This window comes from Sus scrofa, chromosome 6 (assembly GCF_000003025.6).
Source record: "Sus scrofa isolate TJ Tabasco breed Duroc chromosome 6, Sscrofa11.1, whole genome shotgun sequence".
Taxonomy (NCBI): domain Eukaryota; kingdom Metazoa; phylum Chordata; class Mammalia; order Artiodactyla; family Suidae; genus Sus; species Sus scrofa.
The window spans coordinates 99,791,696-99,805,519 of record NC_010448.4 but is presented as its reverse complement, the minus strand read 5'-3'; the positions used below and the strand labels follow the sequence as shown (position 1 = coordinate 99,805,519).

At 43.0% G+C, this 13,824-nt stretch overlaps 1 protein-coding gene across 13 annotated transcripts in view; it reads left to right on the top strand.

Moving 5' to 3' along the window:
- Positions 1–13,824, top strand: part of PTPRM (protein tyrosine phosphatase, receptor type M) — a 742,666-nt gene that overhangs the window by 287,447 nt on the left and 441,395 nt on the right. The window lies entirely within an intron of this gene.

Sequence of the window (13,824 nt, the reverse complement as noted above, 5' to 3'; positions counted from 1 at the left end):
TCCACAGCCCTTTTCAAATAGCTTCATATTAAAAACACTGAATTAGGAGTTCCTAATGGCCTGACAGTTAAAGGATCCAGCATTGTCACTGCTGTGGCTCGGGTCACTGCATGGGTTCAATCCCTGGCCTGAAACTGCAGCCCAAAGAAAAAAAAAATGGAGTTCCTGTCGTGGCGCAGTGGAAACAAATCCGACTAGGAACCATGAGGTTTCAGGTTTGATCCCTGGCCTCACTCAGTGGATTAAGGATCCAGCGTTGCTGTGAGCTGTGGTGTAGGTCGCAGACGAGGCTCGGATCTATTTGTTGCTGTGGCTGTGGTGTAGGCTGGCAGTTACAGCTCTGATTGGACCCCTAGCCTGGGAACCTCCATATGCCATAGGTGCGGCCCCCAAAAGACAAAAAAAAAAAAAATTAATTTCAAGCTAAAAGGATACATTAAGAGGACTGAAGTACTTTGCTTTTCTCTTTCTTAATTCCTTTGGCTCACTTGGAAGCCACTGAGAGCAAGTATCCAAGATGATGTCCCACAGTTAATTGAGGTGCTTGACGAGACTCAGGGAGGAAAATCTGGGTCTCAAGGGCTGATGGTTATCTCGGCAGCACAACCGACACCCCATTCTGCAGGTTTCATGTTTCTTAGGGAAGATTTATCAATCCCAGTTCTTCTATCCCTAGATTTGACCATGGGAACAAATTGGCTGTAAATTTCTTAATTTATCTTTATACCCTTTTACCTGCAACAATTTCTGATATTTAAATATTCCTTGAATGGAAATGAAGGGGTAGTCAAAGTTCTGATAGTACACATGTAAATTGTTAAAATCCTTTTAGAGCGCACTTTGGCAATTCATTTTAAAAGTGTTAAAAATTTAGATAGGTCTAATTTAGCAATCTATTATTAGGAATTCATCCTAAGGAAATAATGGAGTGTGGTTACAAATAATTAACTACAAGGGTATTCATGGCAGTGGGCTTATAATAATGAAAAACCAGAAACAGTATTACATTTCTAACTATAGAGGATTCGGTCATGTATGCTCCCTCAGTACAAACATTCATCTTGCAGCTGTTCAGAATAACGTTATGGAAGATCGTTTAACGATGTTTCTAAGATTATGTTATCAAGTGGATAAAATAGTCAAGCAATATGTTAAATTCCATTGTTTCCATTATATATGTACACACTAATATATAGTGTCTATATATATTATATACTATATATTATATATGTACATATATATATAACTATACTATATGGTGAAATAAACATCAAAAAGTGGTTTTTTCCCCAGCTAGTGACTTGAATTTTTTCTTCCTGTTATCTGTCATATTCTAAATTTCCCCCAGTGTACGTGTGCTGTTTTTACTTATAAAACAAAAAAGAGTAGCAAGTAATTTTTCTTCTAGAGGAGAAATGCCCTATTTCTCAAACATCCTTCTTTTCTGTAAGTGCATTGATAACCGCTCAGTGGTATAATTCAAAAAAATAGCCTCCAGGACAAAGTTTCTTCCTTCATTGGATGAAAATGGAGGGAGGCAAAGTGGGTTTGTCTAAGTTGGGCTTCAGAAGGCGTGTGTGGTAGACTGGGCTAAGAGGCAGAATGTTTCTAGAAACTTCTTTTGGAGAAGACCTTCCCAAAGTTGAGAAGGCTTAGCTAGTTCCCCTCTGGAACCTGCACTAGACTCTTCCTTGATCTCTAGGCATTTAGATAATATCACAGGTTACACCCTGCTCGTCTTTGACCTGATCTTCTCTTTCACCTTAGCCATGGCCAGGAGTGGGCTCTGTAGGGACCCCCGCAGCCACCAGAGCCCAGTGCATTGGTTTAGCCTAGACACCGGCCACAATCTATATCTTAAATTTTTATATTGCCTTTGTCTTAGTCCCAGATGCTGTGATAAAAACTCACAGACTGGGTGTTTTAAACAGCAGACATTTATCTCTCAGTTCCGGAGGCTGGCAGTCCAAGTTCAAGATGTCTGTAGATTCAGCCCTCTTCCTGACTTACGGAGTTCACCTTCAGGTCTTCCCGTCATGGGCTCCCATGATCTCCCCATGTGCAAGTGGAGAGAGAGCCCTGGTCTGTCTTCTTATAGGGCACTAATGCCGTTAGGGGGCTCCACCATCATGACCTCATCTAAACCTAATTACCTCTCTGCTGCTCATCTCTAGATTCCATCACTGAGGGGGTTAGAGCTTCAACATATGAATTTGACAGTCAGTCAGTCAGAATTAAAGGAATGATTAAAGTTATCAACAATCCTAGGAGATCAGCTGTTAAAAGGAAATTATCAAACTGCAGTTGGTCCAATGTGGGGCTTAGAGGTACTGACCCCCACAATGTAGCTGAAAGTCTGAATATATAACTTTTGACTCCCCTCAAACTTAACCACTGATAGCCCACCATTGACCAGAATCCTTACTGAATATACTATATCCGTATATATTCATTCACTGTATATATAGTATTTGTGTGTGTGTATATATATATTTTTTTTCTTAGAATAGAGTAATAAGAAGAGAAAAAATCATAACAAAAAGATACACGTTTATGGTACTCTCTATATTTATTGATACCTCAAGTTTGTATGATCTGTTTACAAGATAAATTTTCTGTTGGTACCTCCATCAGTATTGTCTTAAATGATGCAAAACACCATAGAAGTTGTCCATGTTACTAACACTAGACATCAAAAGCAAAAAGATAGTGTGAAAAACAAACTCTTATTTAGTTACAGGTGTAACACTTCATGCATTGATAAGGAAGAAGTGGCAATGTGATTGCTTCATGGTAGCCTCGCCTATACACTAATGAATGAATTGTGATAAGATTTTATGGCCCAACCATTATGTCATATTCATAATACAGTAATGGAAACATTGCTACATATTAAAGAAATACTTACCTATTGACAATAGGCTGATGTGCACTTTCTCTAGTTACCAGGGAGAAAGGCATACTGTACAGTTATAAAATTCTTTGAAAGCAAAGTTATAAAACAGTGAGAAAACTGACACTTAGTAATTTTATATTAAATTTTGCTCACCTTATACCTCTGTAAGGACACACTAGCATCAACATATGTTTTATGCACTCATGGCATACCCAATTTTTTCAGATATTTCTGGCCCACACAGTTCGTCTGCCAGTTTTTTCAAATTGTTGCAGATCTACAAATACTTTGCAGTGTATGCATTGCAAAAATACTGGGTATAAGTGGATCCATGCAGTTCAAACCTGTGTTGTTCCCGGGTCAACTGTGTATGAAAGTAGGACGTCCCTGTCTATCAGGCCATTGATGTTGGCAATGACATCTTCCTTTTTTTTTTTTTTTTTTGCTTTTTATGGCCACACCTGCAGCATATGGAAGTTCCGAGGCTAGGGATTGAATCAGAGCATCCGCTGCTGGCTTACGCCACAGCCACAGCAACTCCGATCTGAGCCGAGTCCTTGTGACCTACACCACAGCTTGCAGCCACGCTGGATCCCTAACCCACTGAGCGAGGCCAGGGATCAAACCTGCATCCTCATGGATACTAGTTAGATTTGTTTCTGCTGCACCACAATGGGAATTCCTGAAGTCTTCCTTTCTTGAGTTCTTTTGAATAAATATTTTGCCTTCCCAGTTGTGAACCTGTGACCCTGGTCCCAAGCTCTCCCACTCCACACATGACCTCTGTTACACTGCTAGGCAGCACATGCTTTCTCATATTCAGTTAGAACTTACTTCTCGTGATAGCTTTTTGGTTCCCTGGGTGATTCATTACGAATAGCTTCATATTCTGGATTTAAAGGTGGACTTGCAGACATTCTTTACAACAGTGCTGCTCAGTATTTAAGAACCATGTGATCAACGTGGTGTAATATGATCCTTAAGCCTTTGGATCCACTGACAATGTGTTTGTTCATTAAATTTCTAAGCACTCTAGCCCAGCCCCCGCCGTTCAAGTTTTAAAGACATAGTGACAGTATTACATCCCTCTTCTTTCCCCTTTGTCTGCCGGGAAGCAGACATAGTGAAGCCATGGCCCTGATAGTAACACAAGCTTTTAGGTAAATGGCACTCTATAGAGAAATGTCCCAGGAAACTTCCCCAGTGCTGTGCGATAGGCTTTCAAATCACCATATAGGAATTGAAAGCTGTTCCCGGTTGGGGTGAGAAAGAGAAGTTGTATTAACAGAAGTGAAGAAAAGGGAAATACCTGCTAAATCCTATTTCCACTGCTGGCTCAAGATGGCAGCGGAACTGGAGATGATCAGGAAACAAGCCAGAAAAATCACTTGTCTGTGTTCAGGCTGCACTGCCCTGGGCAGAAGGTCCCCTGCTGCCTGGCTGGGGCTGGCACACCCTTACTGGGGAAACGGCTCTCATATCCTGATGGTCTTAAAAACCTGAATCATGCAGGAGCCATCTGCTTTTGAATCAATTTCCCCGATAGATTGCTCCATTAGGAGTTTTGCACTAGCCTGAGGACATGCTTCTGTTTTATGTGACTATTGTATTTCTAATTGTAAAATATACAAAATTATATTTCTGGTATCACGTGTGCCTGCATGTATGGGACGTTTTCTTTTATGAGCATAGTTCATAAAAGTCAATATCCGGGAATTCCCTGCTAGTTCAGCAGGTGAAGTGTTTGGCATCGTCACTGCTGTGGCTCTGGTCGCATCTGTGGCTCAGATTTGACCCCTGGCTCAGGAACTTCTGCAAGTCACGGGTGTGGCCAAAAAAAGAGTCAATATCCAAAAGATGCATTCTTAGGAAACAAAAAGGCTGTTTCTGGGACCAAAAGCTGATGACAAGGTAATAGGACATGGAAATTTAAAGGAGGCGATACCTTTGAGAGACCCTCTCTCCCTGCACAGGTATTCACCTTCCCCCAGATGTCCCATTAGTATTTAGGCTGCAAGATACATTATAGAAAACTAACCAATTAATGTAGAGTGAACATATGCTTTAAATATTAGTACATGAAAATATTTTATATTCATATAGGACTTTATATTTTTCAGGGTTTTAAAAGTAGTTCTGGAGTTCCCGTCGTGGCTCAGTGGTTGACGAATCCGACTGGGAACCATGAGGTTGTGCCCTTGCTCAGTGGGTTAACGATCCAGCGTTGCCCTGAGCTGTGGTGTAAGTTGCAGACTCGGCTCAGATCCAGCGTTGCTATGGCTCTGGCGTAGGCTGGTGGCTGCAGCTCCGATTCGACCCCTAGCCTGGGAACCTCCATATGCCGTGGGAGCGGCCTAAGAAATAGCAAAAAGACAAAAAAAAAAAAAAAAAAAAAAAAAGTAGTTCTGATCTAATTAATGAAGATTGATGAACTGAGCCTTTTAAGGGCATTTCGTATTGTAATATTGCTGAAAACGGGCAGGCAACATAGTGTAAAACAAGAACAGGTAGAACTGGATTTGAACATGAGCTCTGCTTACTGAAAAGCTTGGGCAACTACAGCTTCCTGAGCCTCCTTAATTATGGGACTAAATATAAAGACAGGGCAGAGCGTGCACATGAATGCAAAAGCACATTTCAACTGTGCTAGCCGCTCAATAAATGGTGGTCGTTTAGGAAGATTCAGATTTGTGGGAGACAGAAAAAAGGGAAGCAGCTAATAATTGAGTGTTTCCTCCTGCTAGGTCACTCTTTAAGTGTGTTTGGTGGAATGGCAAAGGGTGTGCAACAAAAAAGTGTTCTAGGAACAAATCTTCAGTGGAACTCTGGGTGAAATGGGATGCACCAAGTGCCTTCCTACCAGAACATTCTAACATGTCAGCCTGGAACCGCTATCATGCTGCCCTGGGCATTCTGCCTACACCTGGGCTGCAGGTGCTCTGGGGAGCGGGGGAGGGGGTGGGGGGGTGGAGGAGGGGGCTGGGAGGTGCTGGGCTGTGTTTCTCCCTCTGTCCTGTCCCATATCCTCCTGCCATCTTGTCCAGAATGGCCATTTCTCACCCATCGGTGGCTGCTGAGTCATTTCTCCTCTTGGTTAGAATCTGAGGTCTTGAAAAGTTTGGGATCTGTGGAGGTTTTTGGTGCAGCTGAATACCGCTGCCCTGTGTGCTTTGGATAAACATAGTTCTCTTGGGCATCTCTTATTTTGGTAACCTTTTTGCTAACGTCATCTTTATTAGCATCTGCAGAGTTTCAAAACGTTTCTTAACAGAGAAGAGTGCTCTCGCCACCGGAGTCATTTTATGGAGCTTTTCCTATTTATGGGAAAATAATATGGAGCTTTTCCTATTTATGGGAAAATAATATTCTGCTGATACACATCACAATGGTAACCTGCCTGGAATGCAGCTAATTGCAGGTTAATTACTGCTCATTAACACATAAATTGTCAAGTATTGGGTGATTAACGCATATTTAATTCCTTAATTAGTGTTTCTCCTTGGGACTGTGATGGGGAACCTGCCCCCCTGTTGGGCAGCAGCGTGGGGGCACCACCTGCTTTCACCGGGCACCTGGCCTGAAGCACCTGCTTCCTTTGATTTAGACACTGACTTTTGCCTTTTCAAGAATAGCCTTTTCCTCACACAAGACTCTCTTGCTTTCCTGTGCTGATTTTTTAAAAAAGATTTCCCTCTGATTCTGTTTCTTTCCCTCCTCCTCTTCCTCACCCCACAAGTTTCGGGAAGCTTCCTATGGATTCCTCTGGGTCCCTAACCCCGCATGCTCCCAGAGACACCCCGGGAATCACATCCTGCTTCTGGATGTGGTGCTTCCCCACAGAGGCCAGGAGAATGGTGATCTTGAATACAAATGGTCGCTTTGAAAAGGACAAGATGTACTGATGGCCTTGAAATCCTTCCCCCAGGCCCCTCGGCAAAGGGGTTGAGCCAGGCTGCAGGCAGTGGATGTGAGAGCAAAGTCAGGGAGATTGACAGACTGCTGGTTGCTCTAGAGCCTCCTGTATAAACATATCCCTTAGATGCTCTGAAGCCCTGGGAGGAAAGGAGGGGTGGCTTCCTGCTTGCAATCCCCTTGCTCACTGAGGACCCCAAGGGCCCCAGCGCCTGGCGGGAGGCCAAGCCAAGGTTACCCTTGATCCAGCTGTCCTCTTCCAGGAAAGTGAGGGGTCCAGGGAACAGGAGAGGCCTGACCTCTCCCATCTCTTCACATCACACACCCGCGCTGTCCTTCCGCACGGCAGCCTCGCTGTCATCACTGGATCAGCCCCCAACCCACTTATTTTACGTTAAGGCCTTGGAAGCCATGCTGAGCAACAGCAGCCCTGCACACATTTGTCCCTCAGAGGCAGGGTTTAAGGTCTGCATGGGTGAGTGTGCTCCAGATTGTATTCTAAGGAAGGTTAAAAGGCGCTGGTCAACCACACAAGAAGAAGCACGGGTGTAAGCAGAATTGAACACATTCTGTCGGTCAGGGCATTTCAGAGCCCAGGGGTGTTTCCACATCTCCAGGGGTGCCCGGCTGGAGCGCGGACATCAGTTTTGGCTTCAGCAGAGCATCTCTTGAGTCTAGTGCTGCCTGGAACACACTTGGGAGATCCTGAGATGTTCTGATGGGAAGAGAGAACACTCCCTGACTCCATAAATCTCTTCGCTTAGGGACCATTATTCCAAGTGCAAGACAATTGAATTGCTTCGTACCAGGTGCATGGCGATCGAATTGCTTCATACCTCTAGGAGGACGTAGGGCATTAGATGTGGCAGTGAAATATAACCCTGTCACAAGCCGGAGAGCTGTTCTAAGCAATTACCCCTGTCCTCTGCATTTTGTGCTTAAAAACATGAGTTTTAAAAAATCAGGGGGGCCACACTCGAGCTAGGCTGTCACTTTAGTAGAGACTCAGAGATGCATTTAGGAAGCAGAGGGACTCACGTGACAGTTTTATATCTTCAAAGATTATTTATTTACTTATCTATGTATTGGCTGCACCCTCAGCATATGAAAGTTCCCGGGCCAGGGATCGAACTCATACCACAGCAGTAACCACAGCCACAGCTCTGTGATTTCATAATACCATCCACCACTTCAGATTTCAACTTTTCAAATCATCACAACTTAGACTAGGCTATAGGGCAAAATTGTTTTTCTTAAAATTGTATGTGTTTCGGTCAAAAAACAAAAACATTTAGTTGAAATCTAGCTCATGCTAAAGAACACTGTAGAATGAGATCTGAGAGTCAGGTTTGAATATCAAGTTTTATAAATTCTCAGTAGTTTAGAAGATTTGCCGTCTAAATAAGCTGGGTTTTATTTCTTTTTTGTTTTTTTCTGTTTAAGGCCGCAGTCACAGCACATGGAGGTTCCCAGGCTAGGGGTTGAATTGGAGCTGCCACTCCTGGCCTACACTACAGCCACAGCAATGCCACATCCTTAACCCAATGAGTGAAACCAGGGATCTAACCCGCATCCTCAAGCATACTAGTCAGATTCGTTTCCACTGCGCCACAACGGGAACGCCTTATTTCATTTTTAATTTTATTTAATTTTTAACAAAGTGTTGTGAGGTCTGTCAAGTAATTCTTTTCTATGGTTTTTGTTTTGGTGTCTTGCAGTTCTGCTTTAAAAAAATTGGTCATGAGGGAGTTCCTGCTGTGGTGCAGCAGAAACAAATTTGACTAGCATCCATGAGGATGCAGGTTTGATCCCTGGCCTCGCTCAGTGGGTCTGAGATCCAGCGTTGCTGTGAGCTGTGGTTTAGGCTGCAGACGTGGCTTGGATCTGGCATAGGCCAGCAGCTCCAATTCAACCCCTAGCCTGGGAACTTTCAGATGCCACGAGTGCAGCCCTAAAAAGAAAAAAAAAAAAAATAGGTAATGATACTCTAAGCTTACATGAACTGTTGAAACACCACCCACGTAATAGAGTTGAAACAAGTCAGGCCAGGAGAGGGCTTTCTCTCTGCTGTAGCTGGAGTCCAGGGCTCCCCCAGGAAGTGTGAGGCATATTATATTTGGCCATGACCAACTACTGCTATCGATTGATATGTGCTTTCTTGTTACCCAGAGTAATGGCAGCATGTTGGTGAGCCAGGCAGGAAAGTTTCCTCTTAAAGCAGGAGGCTGGATAGCAAATATTTCAGGCTTTGGGGGCCAGATGGTCTCTGTGGCAGCGACTCCACTTGCTGTGACTGTGCGAGAGTCACTGTAGATGATCTGTAAATGAGTAAGTGTGACTGTCTTCCAGGCTTTCTTGGCGGACATGGAAATTTGAATTTCATATGCTTCTCTTGTATCGAAAAATATTCTTCTTCTTTTGATTTCCACTGCCAGTGAAAACTACAAAAACCATCTTGGTTTCTGAGCAATACAGCAAAAGAGATTGGGCAGATTCAGCTCATTTGCTGACTCTTGTCTTAAAATTTGTATTGTTAAAACTATGTCACATCACTGTCCCTTGCATCTGTATTTCTAGATCAAATAGCGAGTACTACGTTTCTTACTTCAATTTAGAGGTAAAGAACTTAGAACATAAAAAATATGGCTATGCATTAAAGGTCATATATTTATGTGTGCATATATGTCTGTATGTGTAAATGCATGGCTGAATACTTTATATTTCTGTGTGTGTGTGTGTGTGTGCGCGCCGCATGTGTATTTTGCATATACAGTCTTTCATACCTGCTAGTTGTGTAGCTGAGTAACATGAAAAAATCCAGACTTGGAAGTAAAATAGACCTCAAATTACACCCTGATTGCATGACCTCAGAAAGATTACTTGACCTTACTGAATCTGCCTAATCATCCCTAAGAGGAAGTTAATATTGTCTCTCTCATAAAGTTGACTGAGGAAAATTAGAAAATATGTACAGAAGATACCTGGGACATGGATACATATGATAAATAAATGTTTTTCTAATTATTGAAATTTTTTTTTCTTTTTTTTGCCTTTTCTAGGGCCACTCCCGAAGCATATGGAGGTTCCCAGGCTAGGGGTCTAATCGGAGCTATAGCCACTGGCCTACGCCAGAGCCACAGCAACTCTGGATCCTTAACCCACTGAGCAAGGCCAGGGATCAAACCCAAAACCTCATGGTTCCTAGTTGGATTCATTAACCACTGAGCCACAACGGGAACTCCAATTATTTAATTTTTTTTTTTTTTTTTTTTTTTGTCTTTTTGCTATTTCTTGGGCCGCTTCCGCGGCATATGGAGATTCCCACGCTAGGGATCCAATCGGAGCTGTAGCCGCCGGCCTACGCAAGAGCCACAGCAACGCGGGATCCGAGCCACGTCTGCAACCTACACCACAGCTCACGGCAACGCCAGATCGTTAACCCACTGAGCAAGGGCAGGGACCGAACCCGCAACCTCATGGTTCCTAGTCGGATTCATTAACCACTGTGCCACAACGGGAACTCCCAATTATTGAATTTTTTAAAGAATGGATTTTGTGTGGTTCCCCATAGAGACCCAAGTCTCACTTTTTTTTCTAATGGCCACACCCACAGCATATGCAAGTTGCCAGGCCAGGGACTGAATCTGAGCTGCAACTATGGCATCACAGGATCCTTTAACTTACTCCATCAAACCTGCATCTCTGCAGCGACTCAGGCCACTGCAGTCATATTCTTAACCCAAGGCGCCATAGCCGAAACTCCCCAAGCCTCACTTCTAATATATTTTTCAATATATTCTGTCCTGGTTGATAAACAAACGTGGCCACATCGCCACAGCAGTTTTTACACCTGTCTCTTTTGCCTTTCCGGTGGTGCGGTTGGTGGTCTCGTGTTTCTCTTTCCTCTGACCTCAGTCTTTTGGGCTACGGATGCTGGCATCTCAGACCTTCCAGTGACCCCGCACCCACTGTGTTCTGCTCACTCGTGTTATGCTTCCCTAGAGCAATACCCGTACATTTCAATAGAGTGGTCCCTTATTTGACCAAAAGAAACAAAATTATTTTTACTTCCGAAGCTTTCTTGGTGTGGCACTGGCTAAAAAAAAAAAAAGGTACAAAATGGAAAAATTGCCAGACAGCAAGAGTGCACAACAAGGAAACCTTTTCAGGGAATACTTAAATGTGCTTTTAAGAAACCTATTTAAGATAGGCCTCCTCCTTTGAACTGTGTGTCTTGCTTAACCCAGTTGTTTCTTAGAAACAACACAGCCCCTCTCTTAATGCGCAGGTGGAAAAATCAAGATAGTAGTCAACTTACGATTGTCCAGCAGCACCTCAATTCAGCTCTCTTTATTTAATCACATTTATTTCAAGGTAGCAGACTTTCCAGTGCCAATCATATCCACTTTATAATTGTGGTACATGTGGAAGTGTCTCTATCCTGAATTATAAAATTGATGGCAAAGCAAATAAAACTTGTACTTAGAAGTCCCTTTATCGAGATTACTAAGAAAAATCAGTCAGGAAAATGGCCTTTTGAAAATCTTGTTTCAATTTGTGGAAAGAAACATGGAAGTTAGTGCTTCAAACTTGGAACACATATCCACCTTCTCATGGCTAAAACCTAAATGTGCTGTAAAAAGATTTATTAGTATCTTATAAATAAATATATGAGTGTGGGCACTTGTGTAGGCACGCACATGTAAACATAGCTATCAAGATTGAGTTCCTCTTTTTGGCTCTACAATTACCTATAAGTCAGTGCTGGAATCTGCCAAGTTCCAGACATTTGCTGTCAGAAGTTTCTAGTTAACAGAAATGGGCCATCCATGGTTCTCATGTGTTTATCATCAGCTGCTGTCTTTCTTTGCTTCTGTTGCTGTTGGAACAGTTGGTGTTAGTTTCGGGAATCAGGTTGTGTTTCATTCTTTTGCTCTGGCTTCGTTGGCGAGTTGTCTTGCTGGGAAATTTGAGGCGTCGTCTTGCTGCCGAGTCTTGCTCTAGGTCTAGTATCGTTGGGACGCTGGGTAAGTCCTTGCTTGGGGACCTGTGAGTTTGTGCTCGTGGGCAGGGAACTGGATTCAGGTTGTGTTAGGTGTATCATGGGTGTCCTGCCTGGTTACATAGGAGGAGGGGGGAGGGGAGGTCCGTGGTCCTACCCTCCTTACTCGTCTCACCTGTTCCTGTTTGGACATTGTTGTCTCCTGTTCTTTCATTGTCTCCCTTATTTTTCGTCTCCAACTAAAGCTTAAATTTCATAAAATTGTCTCATTTGTTGATGCCCTCCTAGAGCATGTAATAAATATTCTTTAAATATTTGAACAGACTCAGAGTCTTCGAGCATGAACCTTTTGAGGAGCCTAAATTCTGATGATGTGATGAATGAAAAAACAGATTCAGAGGTTTTTGGGGGTTTTGTTTTGTTTCTAGCTATGCCTGTGGCATGTGGAAGTTCTCAGACCAAGTATTGAGCCTGCATCTCAGCAATGACAACACCAGAACCTTAACCATTAGGCCACCAGGGAACTTCCCAGATTCATAGGTTTTAAGCTGGCTTTTCTAGTATCTAATTCCTTCCCCTCTATCCTTTCTCCCTCTTTTTTCTTATTAGAGCCGTGACCTTGTGTTGGATTACGTAAAATATTGTACATTAAATTTTACACAACTGTTAAAAACAGATCCACATGAGCACGCTTTGTACATACTTTGTATTTTGAGTTAATGCATCCCTTCACAAATGAAGATTATTCCATTTTTACAAGATGCTTCAGCCCTCGTAATTGATAAAGGGAAAATATGACTTTTGGTTAAGCTGGAGGGAAAAATCTGATGAGGAAAGGAACCTTCCTCTGTTCTGTTCATCATCTACCCCAAGTGCCTGGAGTGAGAGTCTCCTGGTGGGCTGGATAAATGAATGAATAAGAAGGGCAGAGAAGGAAGTAAGGATGGATGGACTTATGGGTTGGCTTCCAAAAGTACTGTCTTGATAACCAAAGTGATGGCGCTTTTGGGTCACTGGTGGTCCTTTGCTGTGGACATTCTGACCAGAGCAGCTGGCAGGTCCTACTGCCCATAAATGCTGCCTCCCACTAGGCAGGATATGACTGTTTCCCAGGAACATCAGGAAGGCTCTTTCTCCCACTCGTTCTCTGTGTTCATCTGCTCTTTGCCCCCTCAGTGGTCCTCTCGGACTTCAGTAGAGAGAGAAGTGAGCCAATCTCATTGCAGGAGTGAGTGTCTGTGCGTCTCCTCCCTTTTCTGTGTTATCAGTGAAAACATATATTTGACCTCCTGAATAGGACAAAGCTTTACTTCATTTCTCCTGCCCCCTGTGTGTTTTGTGTATCAGTGTGGTGGCATCCTGGCACAGTGGTATTTAATCGAGGCAGGTGTTTCTGGGATGATGTCTGTCTCAGAAGGCCCCTAACCTCTTCCATTCGGGCCCTACTGATTGCTTCCTCTGTGTTTGCACAAACTTAAGTAATGCAGTGTTCATTCAGACAATGTGCAGTGGTGAAAATGCTGTGATATTCGGAATCAGAAAGATTGGGTTTTTAAGTTACATCAGCAATGGACTCATCATATATATATATATATATATATATATATATTTTTTTTTTTTTTTTTTTTTTTTTTTTTTTTTTTTTTGCTTTTTAGGGCTGTACTCCCAGCATATGGAGATTCCTGGGATAGGGGTCTAATCAGAGCTACAGCTGCTGGCCTACACCACAGCCACAGCAACCCCAGATCTGAGCCATGTCTGCACCTACACCACAGCTCACGGCAATGCAGGATCCTTGACCAACTGAGGAGGCCAGGGATCAAACCTCATGATTCCTAGTTGTATTGATTTCCACTGTGCCACAATGGAAAAATTTTTTTTTTCCTTCATCGTATATTCTTGGACCATTGCTTTGTATCCAATCTCTTTGTTCTTGAAATCTTTAATCCCTGAAGGACTTTCACATAAACTAATAAGTAAGATAGTGAAGTAGTATCTGTCCAGTGTATGTGGT